The sequence below is a fragment of the Photinus pyralis genome, unplaced genomic scaffold (genome assembly GCF_008802855.1).
Source record: "Photinus pyralis isolate 1611_PpyrPB1 unplaced genomic scaffold, Ppyr1.3 Ppyr1.4_LG3b, whole genome shotgun sequence".
Lineage (NCBI taxonomy): Eukaryota > Metazoa > Arthropoda > Insecta > Coleoptera > Lampyridae > Photinus > Photinus pyralis.
Genome location: NW_022170510.1, coordinates 15,601,320 through 15,618,586, shown reverse-complemented (window position 1 = coordinate 15,618,586; position 17,267 = coordinate 15,601,320). Strand labels below are relative to the sequence as shown.

Sequence of the window (17,267 nt, the reverse complement as noted above, 5' to 3'; positions counted from 1 at the left end):
CAAAACGGAAAGATTAAAATGAAAGATTTATTATACATTTCTGTTAAATTGAGACCTTGCAGTCAACGCGATGCAATTGCAATTGCATTCCGGCTAGTTCTGCGTTTTTTTAGTACAAGTGCACTTGCAAGATACACGTATGATCTATTCCTACATACCCAGTGACAGGCGAACAGTATATTTCAAGCGGTGTTGTGGTCATATGTGTACTTCGAGGGCGTAACAAAGCGCATGTGACCTTACTTTGAAATAAACTGACTTAATACCAAGTATTAAATGCAACATACTAATAAACCGGATTGGTAACTCAACACGGTCTACAATCTGTTCGAAAAGCTTGCCGTATCACAAGACACAGCATTTATGCTTATTTATGGAAATTATTTTGAACAGCTGAAGTTAAAATGTTAATTTATATAATAAAATTCTTAGTTAATGATGCAAGTGCAAGTTTCTCATAATCCAACAGACACGTACACAATTTATTTCAAGTGCCCCACCGCTAAAAGCTCGGATCTCGCATCTTAATTACTGGAGAAATAAAGTATTCGCTACCACTAATGGAATTACACATTTCAGAATATAATTAATAAAAAAAATTAGTTGAGCAAGTTATGATTTAATCAGCTTAACGAACTACGGAAAAACCTTAAATTGCTTCTAATTTTATTACTTTATAAAGGCAGTTTTCTATCTTCAATAAAGAGATGTAAAAACTACAAAACTAGAACTTTTCTAATATCGCAGAAAGACGAAACGGTTAACATATGGTGAAGAAATAAAATAAGTTTTCCAATTGCAGTTGGGATAGTTCTTTCTGCTAGGATTTAGCCTCATTTGTCTTTTTTCTAAAGTAAACCGTATTTACCCTTAGCTTGATATACCTACTTTAACCCCTATTTTAATATTACGAATATAGAAATTTCGGATTTGTCCGGAAGCTGTCGTCCATTTAAAAAAATCTGTTTTATTCATACTTGACATAATTTTTTGCTTTATCCTTTATAACCCCAAGCATAAAATGTATTATTATTCCAGAAATGGTTGAAGTAAAATATTCGTATTTTTTGTGGAACTAAATGGGTAATGCATAAGCAAAATAAAGCATTTAAATGCATAGAAGAATTTTACAGTTCCCAAGAAAGAGTTTCACAAATACAGGAGCAAAAAATTAGAAAGTTTGTGCGGTTTTATATAGGTGGAAGGTATAATTTTAAGGATGGGATTTCTGAAAGTTTAGTTTACGAAAAGAAGCTTCAATCGTGCGCTTTTCGTGTATAGTGCTTCTCCAGTTGTCTTGTAGCTAATTGCAAAACAAGGTAATTAGTACCGATTTAGCTTTTATATTAAATAGTGCTTTGCATTAAATCTGTAATTTAAAATCAGTGTTAAAGAACCGTGGGTTTAGTTTGACACAAATAGCATAAAGTTAGTAGACGCTAATGCTAATTTACAACGATTGCATTCAGTTGGCCGAGACAGAAATGGCTGCCCGTTTTATTATGGATGCGGAATGGGGAAAAGACAAGGTTTTAAATTAAAATTTAAATAAAATGTCTACATTTTGTTGCTTTAGTTGTTTTGGTGTACAACCCAAGCCGTTTTCAGGTCAATGCATTTCAAGCTGAAACTAAATTGCATTTGCAATCCGCTTTTAAAAATAGTTTTCTGTAATATGGGTTAACATTAAACCTAACTAATGCGATTGGCGAAACGACAACAGTCTCAGAAACTCTTGCACTGGTTAAATTCCTTATAGTGAATAAAAGTTCCCCATTAGTTAATATACCGACGACGATACAAGAGATTAGTATACCTAGTGAAGAATGAAGATATACTTACGGTAGCAAACATGACAGGTTGGTCATAAAATAACCATAAAAATTAATTTTATTATTTAATTCGTTCTTAAAGTTTTACTGTAAAAAAGTAAGACGCACTGGTTTCAATTTGCAATTAAACCATAGGTAGGTAAGTGCCGCCAATATATTAACTTATACCTATATATGAATCCATCAATGGTAGGTAGGTACGTACTAATTGGGTTAGTGTACCTACATACCGTATAACGCAAGGCCTATATCTATACCTAAGGAATACCTACCTATACTATACGCAAAATTTATATTGTAGATAACACAACTTCTTACCAGGGTATACCTACTTAAGCAATAACCATTGAAATCATCGATCCTGATAAGTATAGGAGGAAATGGAAATAATTCACACAATTGTCTGTACCTATAAGTACCTATACCTATTACAGGGGCGGCTCTTTATAAAGAGCCAAGGAGCCATGGCACCACCTCAAGGAACCTGATGCTAATTATCAATTCTTAAAATATAATTAACTATTATTAATTGTGCTCACTAGAGTAGGTACATAATTGTGCTTTAAAACTTAAAACAAAAAAAGTAAATGATTTGATAAATTAGGTACCAAGAAGAATTCATTTGTGCTTATCCGTGGACTTCAAACATACAACTTGAGCCATCAGAAGTTTGGCTCATAAGCACAGTTGAATAATGTGTACGTGTATTACTATGCTTTGCGCTGTTTTCCTTCTTTCAGTCGTGATAAGTCAAACAATTTTTTTTACTTCTGTGTAAGATTACACTTCCCGGATTAATTTTACGTAAAATACACAAATTAAAAAATCATTTAAATAAACCTTTTTCCATGCATTCTCTGGAAGATAGTCTTTAAATAAAGCAATTAAGCAGGCCGGTACCGGACTTAAATATTGTTAGAAAACGAAATGCGCCTGAATCTCCTTTAAGAGGACACGGCAATAGCGATAAATCCGAAAATAAAGGAGTAGGTATTCAGAGAATTAATAAATTTCAGTACTTGTTTAGATAAAGATTTGAATAGTTATTTGTACAACTATTGTTGAAAATGATACTTCGGCCTCATTAATAAAACTGCAAATAAAATGTTGCTATTGTTTATAGATCGGACTAAACGCCATGGAAACGGATAGTACAAATCGTGAAAAAAGTAACACTTTCCATACGATTTTTTGTCAAAAAAATCCGCTAATTCTCATCTAAAAGAACACAAAATGAATTACTGGAATGCATAGTTGAACTATACTTATGAAACAAGTCTCCAAAGAAATTAAAGGGGCTAGATTTGTTTCCGTCACTTGCATTATAAATATTCGAATTATACTCAAAATCTAAATAACTGGAATAATATGAAAACAAAAATTTGTAACTATTAAAATAACGGGGAGGGGGACACAATGTGACACTACCTTCTTCGCAGCTTACGAGCCGCCACTGCCTATATATAGTACCTACCCACCTAGGTAATACCCTTGTTTAAATGCTTTATGGTAATGGCAATACCCATAAGTATTAGGTAGGTAGGTACCTATAGGTATATAAACGTGCATAACCATTTTTTTAATGCTGGATGCTGGATAGCAACTGCAAATATACTTACCGGCATTAGTAACTCAAAATTACCTACAATTGCACAGGTTTCTAAAACAAGTTGTACCTACCTACCTAAATTTGATATATACCTCACGGCTCATACAGTCGGTATACAGACTGTCCAAGGTAAGGATGTCTATCATTGGCATCTCGGAAACCGTAGAAGATACGAAGATGGTCAAATTACAAAAAAGTTGCGCAAGTTGCGATTATTACGCTGTACATAAAATCAGAAAATTCCGAACAGTTTCCAACTTTTGTTTTTTCTTTGTGTGTCGGACATCGTTGTCGTAATAAAAAATGTGCTACTCAATACAGTGTGTACTTTTTTACGGGCCATATACAAAATTAAGTTGATGATCATTTCTCCGAAACGAATTACTCAAATAACATCAGAGAAAAATAAAAACGAAATCCGCAAATTTCGGTTTTCTGGCATATCTTCGGAAGTAATCGAAATTTGCTTGGTTTCTTGAAAGCATGATAACAACTCTCTAGTTGCACATCTTTTCTCTAAAAAGTAGTAGGTACCTATCATGTCTACAGTGTATATAGCTATGACACAAATAAACGTATAAACTAAGTTGTAAGTTGAGAAGACAAATAAGTACTTCGATCTATCTGTGTAACAGTTCTTGCCTATTTATTCACACAAAATATTGGTGTTTTGTTGTTATTATAACTTGTTAAAAATCTATACAAGGTGTCCCAACGAATATGCACCTGTAACGGGAAGTAATTATCGCCGAATGCCGGAGATAAATTACCTACTGTGGTATTGAGACATGTATGATTTGAATTGGTTTCAATCAAATTGTCATCAATTTATTGTTGTAGAGAAGTTACTGGAGGTCCTTCAGAGTGTTAAACAACTAAAAAAACTGTTGCGTACCTATAGATAAAAATTTGTGGATGGGTTACAACCCCTATACCGACCACAGGGTTAAAGTTTAAAGCACTCCCTAGATATAAATGTCCAGCGGTTTTTAGATATTGATCAAAACATTTACCTATTTTGCCGAATTTTATGGCAGTTGAATTTTTCGTTGGGACACCGTGTATTAGAGCTTCACCACCGATAACTTTTATCTTCGCCTGCATCTTAATCACAACGTTATTTTTGATAAATGCAAACCTTAGAGGAATCAAACGACATAGTTAGAAATGGGATGATCTTATAGATTTTAAATTTAAATCTCCTAAGAATTGAGGCAAAGGGTTTTTGACATTTTTTTGCCAAAATGATTATGCTACATTCAAAACATCTTTTTTGAAATGTAAGCGAGTCCGACCTATTGAAAATCTAATTTTTGTACTTTACTTTTAACAGATATACCTACATTTTTTTATGCGTTAATGCACCCAGTAAGTGACACCGAAGGTCACTATCTTGAAATTTAAAAAAAATGTATTCGTAACAGTTGTTGATCTAAAACGTATTTCAGGCATACGCTCTTTTATTCTGTCAATTGGTATACCAGATGCTAGTCTTAAGGAGAGTTTTGGAACCCACCGCAGTAATAATGGAGGTCTACTTATGCCCAAGCAAAAAATGAGATTCTCCTCCGAACCAAAGTTACCAAATTTTTCCTTTGAGCTACATCCAAAATCCACCCCTTTTTAATTTTTCCTCAAAATCATATCACATTTATCACCTTTATTTGTTCTTAGATGAATTTTTCATACGCAATATCATAAGATTTAATTTTTACGAAAAAAATCGGAAAAACACGTCAATAAGTAATATTTTAACAAGAAGCATGAGTGCTGGTGGCAACAAAAATTGGAGTCGAAGACGAGGCAGTTAAACTTTCACAAAAGTGGTCTACACATAAGAAAATAATGTGCTGTGCAATTTGCTTTTAGAAGAATTAGCTTCTGCTGAAATATCAGAAGAATTGAGCAACAAATAAAAATCTAACTCTGCCCGGCGTAATAATTTTCATGCGTTTTTTAGTCTACAGATGCAGTCTAATGCGTTTAATGTAGGTATATTCTTTAGAAAACGCCTTATTATGGGGATTGAAAACAGTGAGTTTTTAGCGCAGTTTTGATTCTCAAAAAATGACTCTGCTAACAGGTTATGGGCGGTATGGTCAATTTCAAGTAAATCCAGTAGGTACTCTGTACAGTAAATTTTTACATAAATCGTTGTTGAATCTAAAAATGTCCAAATGTGATCTGCTGCTGCGCTGAAGTCTAGTGGTGGCACATTCAGACTTTTTTTTAACTTAGTTTTGCTATAATTGTTTTCATAAGCAACGCAGAAGAAAGTTCCCACCTTGGTGTAGGCCTCGACACCTATACGAACCAAATACCTATACCTCTTAAGATAAAGATCTGATAGTGACACAGTCGTAGGAATAGACGAACAGACAAAGTAGTCACAAAAGTGCATTTCTCTTATTTGCGCTAAAAGCTAGCTTTTAACAATAATTCAAAAGACTCATATTCGATTAGTATGAGTATAATAGAGTAAAAATATGTTGCAAGACGTTATTTTAATCAAACCTATCTAATTTTTATATATACCTATATGATTCCCTATAATTTCATTATCTATTGTTTACGATTTAGATAGGTTAGACTTTTAAGACCTGCAAAATCTCGATTCAAGTTCGAATTGAATCATTTTACATATAGCTCCCCCAAAACTTCAATGCCAATCTCTGACTCGAATCGATTAGATAATTATTTGGAAATTCACCCAGCTCCATATAAACGCGGAACCCCCATAATAACAAATGATTATAGCAAGCACGAATGCACCGAATAAATCCCACTGAACATTTATTTTATCTACAGGACAAATAAAATTATAAACATTACACTCCTTATAAGCACATTCCCAAATGTTTACTGGACAATCGAAAATCATAGACCAATGACGCGATGTTTACAAAGTACTATAACAAACATCCTATCAGAGAACATAAGTAATTATCTTTTATTAATGGCAGGGCTTTATACTGATAACCCGGACATAATTTAAAATTAAAAATTAAATTACTTTTCATTTAATTACTAAAACACTCACTGAAATTTATGGCTTGATATTGGTTAAGAAATCTATGCTGTTTTATAATCTAACCCATTTTAAATTCAGACTTCAGTTATTTTATGTGTACCTTCTGGAACTAAAAATAGATTCTTACAAATTACAATCACGCTCGTGATGTTAAACTAGCAACAGAATTCTTGATTCTATTTATGTCGGAGTGTGTACCTACCTATTTTGTTCTATAAATTTCAACCAAGCCTTGTCATGAGCGTCTACTAAGAGATGAAACAATTTAAAAACTTACCCACATTGCAGGAGAGAAGTGGCATTGGAATTGCAACATGGCATCATTAATGTGTTTGGGGGTTCCTAACAATACATTCTAACCCGCCTTACCATACCGGCCAGTCTTTAACGCCATGCCAGTAAACGTTGTGTTTTAAGCCTGTTTATGTTGCAGTGTGATATTTAAAACAAGGAATTTGTTACCAAAATCATTGTATGTATGGACATGCTTAAATAATTATATGCGTGCACACCTCGGTTATATAAAAATTACTTTAAAAGTGAACTAACAGGTAATGATGGCTTCATTCGGTTTTAAAATGGCCGTTAAGTTTGTGAAGGACGTATAGGTATCCAAGATGAGAACGATGCAGTATTAAACACTCCAGTCCTAACTACATGGTAAGATGGTAATTTAAACAAACATCTAACTAATGTTATATGAGCTTCAGATGTGTACCGATACTTCTATTTAAATACATGTGCGGTATATTAGTGTGGTAATGTTATACACGTGCAGTATGAAGGGAAACTGGTCGTTTTAAGAGCGTAAGGAATTTTAAACTATTTCTTTTGGATAGGATTCAAGATTTCTCTGAAATGGAAACTATTTTTACTATTAGATTATAATGGGCCTAATAAACACAAACCCTTACATAATGATGCATTATACCCTTAGGTATACCTACTTGTATATTTAAGGAAATCTCCACGTTATGATATGCGACCAGTAATGTAGATAACTAACATTTATTGATTTTCCTATATAAGTATTTAGAATTTGAATAGCCACAAAGTAAGTAGTAATTTCGAAGCACTATAGCATTGCATATAATATTAACGATTAACCTAAAGGTATAGTATTGATGGACAATGCTACTAAGGTAGCCACTTTTAACATGGCCATTGGGTAAGAAATTAATTTTTTATTAATCCGATGCGTGTTCCAAATTATATACAATTATAAAAAACCGAATAATAGAGTTTACCAAAATAAGCATTTTTTATTTTATTTTGCCTTAATTTTTGAGTTTTTCTTCCATTATTAGGTACTAAAACTCTAAAATTAGGTCTATAAAAGACATGCAGCGGCAAGTGCAGAGGGTTTCTGAATGTGCTGTTGAAGTGGGTACCTGTCTCTTAGCGTTTTTTATGAAACAATCAGCCCTGATGTGATGTATCAGAAACGCCAAACTTAACGTGCAATTTATCTGTCAAAAAAACCTTATTTTGCGTTGTTTAGTATGGGCCAAATAACGTTTTCTATAGATAACCTGTACGTTAAATTTAACGTTAGTGATACATCGCAGGGCTGATTATTATCTAATATTTTTGTACCCACAAAAATGCTTCACCCTTGAGCTGACCTGAAAAATCTCTGATTTTGATGATTTGATATTCCTACCTAGTAGGTGTAGGTAATGTAAATTTTGAACATGAAGGTAACGAGTGACCACTTAATATAATTCTTATTCTAATTCATATATTTTTTAAACCCAACAAGACAGGAACTATTGATGGAAACAGCTGTCCACCTATATACGCTTAAAAACCATATAAGTAGCAAATAATATTCTTTAGTAAAGCAAGTAAACAGTAAATGTTTGGCGTAGCGGTTTAAAACTCGAACTCTAATCTCACCGGTTGTAAGTTGAATCCCACAACTAGCCAGTTTTTAGTGGTACAGAACATCTCCTGACTTCCATGCTTTGGAGGGCATGTAAAGCTTACGGTCCCTGCAGTCATACCACGACTGTCGTTAAGACACACAGACGGCTGTTGATGCGACCTGAAAACGTCTGTACCTAGGGAGTGCCACGATACGGTAATAAAAGTAATTGAGATTAATGAAAACTTAGAGCTTTGCAAAAACAGCCGCTTCCTAATGAATAATGATGAGGGAGATCCAACTTTTCTGTGGTTTCTAGGTGTTTTTGCTGTATTTTTTACTTCAACGGCCACACGAATTCCAGTGTTTTCAAAGTAAATAATTTAGAATAAATCTACCCAAAGTCCAAGAAAATACCGCGAACATGGATTTTGTGCTGGCCAGCCTCAGTGGATTAGCCTCCGAAATCCAAAATTTAATCACTTCTTGTAATTGCTCATCTATAGCTGGCATTTCAGTTCGTGCTCAACTGTGTTATAAATAAAGGTTCGCGTCCCTACTTTAAACTTTAGCTGATTTTGTCAGGTGAGGCTGAATTGCGTGCTATTGTCTTGTATCCTTGCTTGTATCTGATCGATTTCATATAGTATCTATGACCTTGACATCATCTATCTTGGAGTATTGATTTTTGAAAAATGTGACTTACAGGATGTAACAAATATAGGTATGTCAAAGAATTGGGTGGAAGAAGGGATCAAAACAACCGCTTTTTCCAAATGAAGTGAACGTTACAAATTGATCGTTATCACACCCCAAAAAATTCAAAATTTGCATTTCTTATTTAATTTTTTTCGGGACCATAACCAACCAGCCATAAGTAGAAGGTAAACCTGCAACTTCACCTCTGTTTTTGGGTGTGCCTTTCCAATTTTATAATATTTTCAAAATTTTTTCGGATTTCTCTTCCAGCCCCAGTAATAGCATAGATACACGAACAAACAGGGGTCCGTTAACTTGCCCCCCCCCCCCACTGAGAGATTTCATAGTCGTATTATTTTGAAATGAAGGCGCTCGTTATGCGCTCATATGCGCCACCGATAATAACTCTTGCGCCATTATCGTTTTTTAGAAATCCGAAAAAACATTTGGGGGGGGCCAAGTGAACGTAGCCCCCCCCAGTACGTATTTTGTCCCTTGTAACTAGGTCACCTGATACATTTGGTTATGCGCTCAATTGCGCCACTTGAATTAAAGCTAGCGCCATTACGGTTAAGCCGTGACAAATTTTCAAAAAGTGGGGGGGCCAACTTAACGTTTTTAAAAGTTACTTTTTTTTAACATCTTTTCATACGAAATTGTACTCTCAGGTATGCGCTGAAATGCGCCGTAAAAAGATATCTTTGCGCCATTATTGTTTTTGGTTATCCTTAAATATATTTGGGGGGGGGGGCAAGTGAACGGAATCCCCCATAACGCATTTTGCTACCGGTTTTTGTGACACTTCATACATCTGGTTATGAGCTCAATTGCGCCACTTGAATTAAAGATAGCGCCATTACGGTTAAGCCATAAAAAATTTTTTAAAAGTGGAGGGTCTAACTTAGCGTTTTCAAAATTTATTTCCGGAAGTACGTCCATTTTGAAAATATTTTACATCGATTCGGCCTTCGGAGTAACTCCTAAATACAAATTTTTAAAAACCTACCTATTTTACTTTCCCAGAATCGTTTAACTAAAGTTCCCAAAAAAACACCCTGTAGAGTGTTTCTGAAACACTATAATGGCGCCAAGATTTTTGTTTACGGCGCATTTTAGCGCATGATGAAAGGTACGATGTAGTAGAAAAAACATGTTAAAAAACGTAACTTTTGAAAACGTTAAGTTAGCCCCCCCCACTTTTTAAAATTTTTTTATGGCTTAACCGTAATGGCGCTAGCTTTAATTCAAGTGGCGCAATTGAGCTCATAACCAGATGTATCAAGTGGCACAAATACCGGTAGCAAAATGCGTTATGGGGGATTCCGTTCACTTGCCCCCCCCCCCAAATATATTTAAGGATAACCAAAAAACAATAATGGCGCAAAGATATCTTTTTACGGCGCATTTCAGCGCATACCTGAGAGTACAATTTCGTATGAAAAGATGTTAAAAAAAAGTAACTTTTAAAAACGTTAAGTTGGCCCCCCCCACTTTTTGAAAATTTGTCACGGCTTAACCGTAATGGCGCTAGCTTTAATTCAAGTGGCGCAATTGAGCGCATAACCAAATGTATCAGGTGACCTAGTTACAAGGGACAAAATACGTACTGGGGGGGCTACGTTCACTTGGCCCCCCCAAATGTTTTTTCGGATTTCTAAAAAACGATAATGGCGCAAGAGTTATTATCGGTGGCGCATATGAGCGCATAACGAGCGCATTCATTTCAAAATAATACTACTATGAAATCTCTCAGTGGGGGGGCCAAGTTAACGGACCCAACAAACTGAATTGTGGTAAACAATTAGAGAGTATGTAGATAAAACTGTAGGGAGAAAGCTTGGGTTAAGGTAGAAATCTAATATTGACGATCTATCTGCTTTCGCAGTAACTCCTCTGCTTCAAGCGCGGAAACCATACTTAACAATTGCGCCTCAGTTTAAACTGTAAATAGCAAAAATAAGTGTGATGCATCCCGTTAGACCGGAACAGTGTGACAGGTAGAGGTAGAGGTAGTCCTGTCAAACCGAATCCGATTTAATCAGGGTTTTAACAGGAGCGGAAAAAACGCATAGTGTGACAGCGCACATAGGTACCTATGCGTTTAAATGTAGGGTAATTTGCCTACATTAGTTTATAATCGCGGTTAAATTATTTACTTGATCAGTTGTAATTCTTCTCTGCTGACGGTAATTATATTATAAGTATAGGTATGCACATTGCGAATGAACATTTTTTTAAATAAAAAGGTATGACAGCTGTAGAATATTACTTCCAAAGTAGATGTCAATTACCAACAAACGTTTTTGTTTACGTTGGGACAAAGGACATAAATGTGTATGCCAAATATAAAACCGTGAAATGTAGGGCGCACATTGCCCAGTTTAAAAGCGCAATTATGTTTAATAATTCCGGCCTTTTTTATTCAATCATCCAATATTTTGCGCTTGACGATATATACGTTCGTGTATAATTTAAAGTATTATGTAAATAAAACACATTGCACATTCCCTCAGCATATGTTTGCCTAAACTTCTTGCATATTGATCTACTTTGTCATGTTTAAGGATAAACCTTGTCATTTTAATGGGTACCTATATATACCTACCTACATAAGCTATCATAATATGCAGGATTTGCGTGAAGTGCGTAAAATTTAACTCTGGATATACAAACATACAAATCTCCTATGGCATTGAGTAATCAAATAACGCCTATATGGTCAATTCTTAAATATACAAGTCACATACCCCTTAAGATATGCAACCAATCGTGAAAGTAAATATCAGGTTGTTCGGAAAGTCATTTCGTTTTTCTTCAACAGAGAACCTAATTGTATTGTTTCACAGCCAACTTTACACTTAAGCCGCATAAACATTAAAATTTTGACAGCTGACATAGTAATGCTTGTATGTTAAAAGTTTTGTTTGATTCTTTGCAATAGTTTTTGTTTGGTGCCCTATCAAAGATGGAAAATCAAAATCAGCATTTTCGACATATTTTACTCTTTTACTATCGAAAAGGTAAAAATGCAGTTCAGGCAAGGCGGAAATTATGCGATGTGTATGGAGAAGATGTACTGACTGAACGATAATGCCAAAATTGGTTTGCAAAATTTCGTTCCGGCAATTTCGATCTTGAAGATGCACCACGTTCTGGAAGACCCGTTGAAACCGATGGAGACGAAATAAAGGCATTGGTAGATGCAAACCGTCAAATAACAACTCGTGAGATTGCTGAGAGGTTACATTTATCGAATTCGACCGTTCATCATCACGTGAAACGTCTTGGTTTTATTTCAGAACTTAACATATGGGTTCCACATGTTCTTACAGAGCGAAATTTGCTTCGGCGCATTAACGACTGTGATTTGCTTCTCAAACGTCAAGAAAATGATCCATTTTTGAAGCGTATCATTACTGGCGACGAGAAATGGGTTGTTTACAAAAATGTTAAGCGGAAGAGATCATGGAGTAAAAAAGGTGAACCAGCTCAAACCACTGCGAAGGCCGATATTCACCAAAAAAAGGTTATGCTATATGTTTGGTGGGATTTCAAAGGGATAGTTTTTTTTGAGCTTCTACCGGACAATACCACGATTAATTCTGAAGTGTATTGTGGTCATTGAACGATTCACTTAAACAGAAAAGGCCAGAATTGGTCAATAGAAAACGTGTAGTGTTCCACCACGATAATGCGAGACCTCCCACAAGTTTGGTAACCCGCCAAAAGCTTTTACAGCTTGAATGGGATGTACTACCACACCCACCATATTCTCCAGATTTGGCACCTTCAGACTACTACTTGTTCCGGTCTCTGCAAAATTTTTTGGACGGGAAGACCTTCACCTCAAATGAAGACGTCAAATTTCACTTGGACCAGTATTTTGCCAGCAAAGACCAGAAGTTTTATGAACGTGGAATCAATCTCCTGCCCGAAAGATGGCAAAAGGTATTGGACCAAAATGGAGAATATATAATTTAATAAAATGTTTATACACTTTAAAAAATTCGTCTTTCATTTTCACCACACAAAACGAAATGACTTTCCGAACAACCCCAATAATTAGTTTTATCTTTTACAAATGTTTTTCAATGAAGGGTAATATCTAAATTATTTATTAATTTAAGATTATTAATTATATTCTTAATAAAATATATACAAAGGGAGCAAAAATGTAAATGATACAGATGTATTTCAATAAACACAGGATTCATTTGCTGCTAAATAGGTATCCAGATCGTCGTTTTCCCAGTCCGCGTCCACAAATCCGTGAATTGGTTCCAACAAATCGGTGCAATAGACCAGGAGAAATTCAATAGTGCCCTTGACGTAGCGCACGTTGCGCTTTACAGCAGTAAAATGAGATTCGTTGTACTTATCGTCGAATCGACTTATGTTGCTGACGGCAAAAGCCAAATCGGGCCCCGTCCTTTGTACCAGAAACAACAAGCTTCCTACAGCTTCGCTATATAGCACGTCAGAATTGAATTGGTGATATCCTTGACACTGACTGAATTTGTGTATCAAATTGAATGGACTCGTCCTAAGCCGTCTTCGAAACCATCGGGCTGAAGAGTATAAATATCTTCATCCTAGTCTTCATTCAACATAGCTAATCAAACCTCGTTGTGCAGTCAATGCGATCAACAGTCGCATCGAACTGTATCGTACAACAGGTGAAAATATCTGTAATCAATGCCATACTTTTGTGAGCATCCCTTCTTCAGTAGGTGAGCCTTGTGTCGCACAACAGTACCATCATCGGCTCGTTTTCGTTTAAAGACCCATTTGGTTTTTACGGGTTTTCTTCCCAGTGGGAAATTTATATTTATTTAGTTATTCATTGTCCCTTTTGTTCTGGGCCCTCAACAGGATTGCGACCAATTACAGAGTACATAATGCGTTCTAGAGGTGTCCCTGCAGAAGGTTTTAAGCTGGTCTATACTAGCCCGGTATTTACCTTACGAATTAGGAAAACTGCAGGAAAACCTAATTCGGAGTAGTAGGTAGATCCACCAGCATGCAATTCCCGTTCATCGCGAATGACTCCTGCTTCATCATCTCCAACCATTGTTGACTATCGTGCGCACGAAGACCTTCGTCACGAGTAAAGGGATCTTCCATATCGCGGTGACTTCTAAAGTACGACATGAAACCTTTCCGAACAACGGGACTTTGTCGATTCGAACGTCGCAATTCATCGCCCTCTGGATAGTGATAATTCACGGTAATTACGAGTAGCATCATCGGATGCTTCATTAATCTGGTTTTCGATTAGTTGATTTTTCTTTATAGCGTCAACATAGCGACTATCGATGAACTTTCTTCAACTTCTGTTAATTTCGATGCCCCAACTGAACTTACAGGCTCGTGATCATCATTGTAGTCAACAACAAATGATGAACCTATTCTAATTGTTCTTGGGATAGGATGAGAAACGTCGAATCTCGGTTGACGATGATCTCTTCTTGATCAGGAAAGATGCATGATATGTAGCTTCAGCCCAAAGTTCTTTGCCGAGTTCGCTGTCCCACCGCATATAACGCGCACGGTGCGGTTCATCCTTTCAGAAACGCGGAGTGTAGGTATGGCACGGTAGTTTCAATGATGATACCATCCTTGGTGCAGATGTCTTCCATTTCCTTGTTGACGAATTCCGATCCATTGTCGGAACGTATTCGCCTGATCTTTCGCCTGGTCAGGTTTTCAATCAAAGCGTTGATGCTCCGAAAAACAGCGCAGAACCCAACTCGCGATCACATTACGTTACGGAACTGGAGCACGACGTGGAATGTTAAAGTGCCGTCTAACGATACGCCGAGTGATAATGAAAGAACGACCACTTTCAAAAAAACGTGCGAACGGCGAAGCCGCGATGCTCTTCACTCCAAACCATTGCTAAGTAGGTACTAAAAATGGGGTGAGTGACCGGACGTAATGTGTCCCCTCTACGGTTCCCATCACCACCACAGCGGATGTAGTGGGGGAACACAACTGCACTGCCACTGTTTGTTTGGCCGCACCCAGTACTAAGGGTAGCTGACTATACTGTATTGTACACTTACAATACAATTTACTATAGCAAAATGAGTAAAATTCCAGTAACTTACAGTAAGTAAATCGAATCTACTAAACAATAGGCACGAATGTCCAAATACGTATCTAATGAACCCATGGCTCGGATTCCCATTCGGGTATAAATGTATGATTTCCCTTAAAACTTGTTAGGTACCTCTATTGAAAATAAAACCGTATATTAGGTAACTTAAAAAAGATCACCAAAACCCAAAACCCTTCTTGCGCTTTCTTCTCAAAGTATAGGTCCACATGTGGGTTCAATGTTCTTTTTTTGGGTTGATATCAATCGCTATGATGGTAGATTCTATAATGGAATTGTGTACATTGATATCTCGGTATAGGTATAGTTAAACGAGTAAATTTCCGTGTTGGTACGGGGTACCTGATAAATCGGAAAATATTTACAATCTAAACGGTGCTAAATTCAGGTGGTACCTATTGAATATTGTACTTTCGTAAAAGTTATTAGTGACTAAGACGAAGTTTTGTGTCAGGTGCTCTCAAAAATGGACTTATGATCTTTATATAGGAACATACATATAAGTCAAATAAAAAATAAAATAAAAAATAAAACTGAAATCAAAAGTTTCAGCTTTTTTCTGAAAACCTTATCGCAAAAAATGTTCAGGTGATATACAACTGTACATACATTGTAATTAGTAGGTACCTAATATTTAACGATGGGTATAATTCAAGGGCCGTATACCTAAGTATAAAATACTTTTCACAGGATTTGATAACTTTTTTGTGTCTGAAGGTGCCCTTGAATTCTCGATCACAAGCAAATCTGTCTACTGGCTAATAAACGTAATGAAATTAAAATGAAAGTGAAAACAGCAAGACAGAAGAAACAATTGAATAAGTCAACCATATCGACCTCATAAAATGTTAACATTGATTAATTTAAATATTTATAGGACATCATATAGGTATTTAATGAATATGCGGTATAGTAATTTCTGCTGATTTATTAAACATTAAGTACCTACACAATTATTGCGCTAATTAATTTATTAGGAATTAACTCGATTTAAATTCATTCATATACCTACACTTAGTAACCATTGATTATATCTGAAATATGTATCGAAATCAATAACGTTTATACGCGTACGAATTATAGCGTGTATGACTTATTTAAACCGACGTCCTTAACATTAACATTTAGCACCGTTAAAAGGCATTAAAAAAAGATACGCTAGTTAAAATCAATTCTAAACCACTTGTAGCTGCTACACTTGGTTCAGCCATAAAACATTATAGCTACGGCTTTATGATCGATTTAGTAGTAAAGGTATTATAGGTGTTTATATTCTTAACAAATTGAAGTCATTTTATCACGTTTCATGCACTCCAATATACACATCAAATAAAAATTCATTACTTAATTCATTGCACTAGAATACCAACGGTTTTGTTATGTTAAAACATTCACGCGTGCAAAATTCACATATATACCTCCGTCATACCACCATATAATTGATTTTACATTCTAATGTATTGCTGCGGTTGTAGGATTAGCCCCGATGACGCCAGCCCTGATGACGTTCACGAGAAAAACTATATCCAGATGAAATAAAAAGTAATTTGAGGGGACGTATAAATCTAAAGGATAAGGCGTATAACTGTTATTCGAAATGGAGAAACAACCACAACATTGTTTCAGTATGAGAAACTCAGGAAACGAGGAATGTCAAGAATTGCCAGTGTATGAAGGTACGTACATACCTATACCTACCTCTAATCTCTATAAAATAATTATTCCCACATTATAATTACACCTTAGAAGTGGTACCCAAAAAAGTGTTTTATCTAAATTAAAACATAATTTCATGATTCGTTTCTGTCGCTTAGAACAATGCTCTATTATATTTTTTAGAAATAAATTATTTGTATTCATCACAAATGATGTCTATAGTTTTAATTTAGGTTCTGCTTTATTTAATTAAATACGATGCGTACCCGGAAATCCGTCTTAGCTATCCAATTAACGTTATTATTAATTAAATAAAATTCAATCGTTAACAATAGCAAAATTGAATTCTTACAAGGGAAAGAGTTACGCAACTTAATTGAGAACTGATGTGGTTCTTTTGCCGACACTTTACACTTCTACTGATTTACAACATGTTAATAAGGTCAATAGTAGCT

General features: G+C 35.5%; 1 protein-coding gene and 1 long non-coding RNA gene across 10 annotated transcripts in view; one reads left to right on the top strand and one right to left on the bottom strand.

Annotated features, from left to right (window-relative positions):
• LOC116166312 (homeobox protein abdominal-B) overlaps positions 1-17,267 on the bottom strand; it is a 441,837-nt gene that overhangs the window by 105,517 nt on the left and 319,053 nt on the right. The window lies entirely within an intron of this gene.
• LOC116166316 overlaps positions 1-17,267 on the top strand; it is a 32,131-nt gene that overhangs the window by 9,003 nt on the left and 5,861 nt on the right. For 2 of the 4 annotated variants that reach the window (XR_004144303.1, XR_004144300.1), the window contains exon 1: positions 16,437-16,832. This is a non-coding gene — a long non-coding RNA (uncharacterized LOC116166316). Of the gene's footprint in view, positions 1-6,828; positions 7,133-16,436; positions 16,833-17,267 lie in introns of those variants that run through there. The other 2 variants (XR_004144302.1, XR_004144301.1) reach the window with 2 other exon arrangements.